Source organism: Etheostoma spectabile, chromosome 6, assembly GCF_008692095.1.
Source record: "Etheostoma spectabile isolate EspeVRDwgs_2016 chromosome 6, UIUC_Espe_1.0, whole genome shotgun sequence".
Lineage (NCBI taxonomy): Eukaryota > Metazoa > Chordata > Actinopteri > Perciformes > Percidae > Etheostoma > Etheostoma spectabile.
The window spans coordinates 31,452,798-31,453,386 of record NC_045738.1 but is presented as its reverse complement, the minus strand read 5'-3'; the positions used below and the strand labels follow the sequence as shown (position 1 = coordinate 31,453,386).

The 589-nt window shown below is 42.6% G+C and overlaps 1 protein-coding gene across 2 annotated transcripts in view; it reads right to left on the bottom strand.

The window, feature by feature from the left end:
* LOC116691601 (cytochrome b5 reductase 4) overlaps positions 1–589 on the bottom strand; it is a 28,072-nt gene that overhangs the window by 4,184 nt on the left and 23,299 nt on the right. The window lies entirely within an intron of this gene.

Here is a 589-nt window from a genome sequence, read left to right as displayed (position 1 = left end):
TGAATTCTGAGTAAAACTTCTCTCCACCGGTCCATCTAGTGCGAGACCAAAGCTCCCTTCCCCAAACATCCCTAAGCCCTGAAGGAGGGGAGAGTTGCAATGAAAGGAGACCATAGATTGAAGAGATGTTATTTTGTGATGCTGAGGAGGACATGATACTTTCAAACAGAGTTTTTTTCAGGTAATGCAGGAAATGAGGTGAATTGTGTTTTGGTAAAATTGCGCAACTGGAAATATCTGAATAAGTCCACTTTTGGAGTCCCAAATTTTGCAGGAAGGTTGGCCATATTTCCAAAGGTCTCATCTAAGTAAAGGTTACTAAAAGAGACCAGGCCCATTGTCTTCCAACGTGTAAATGTTTTGTCTATGCTGGAGGGTAAAAACAGATGGTTGTTGCATATGGGGATGAGGACAGAAGGGGATTTTAATCCATAGTTATTCCTGAACTGTTTCCAGATTTTCAGTGACGTGAGAACAACAGGATTATTGGTGTATTGGGAGGGCCGTAGGAAGGGGTACAAACAGTAATGTAGGGAGTGAGGTTGAAGTACAAGAGTTAGCTACCATGACACACCACACAATGTCTGGG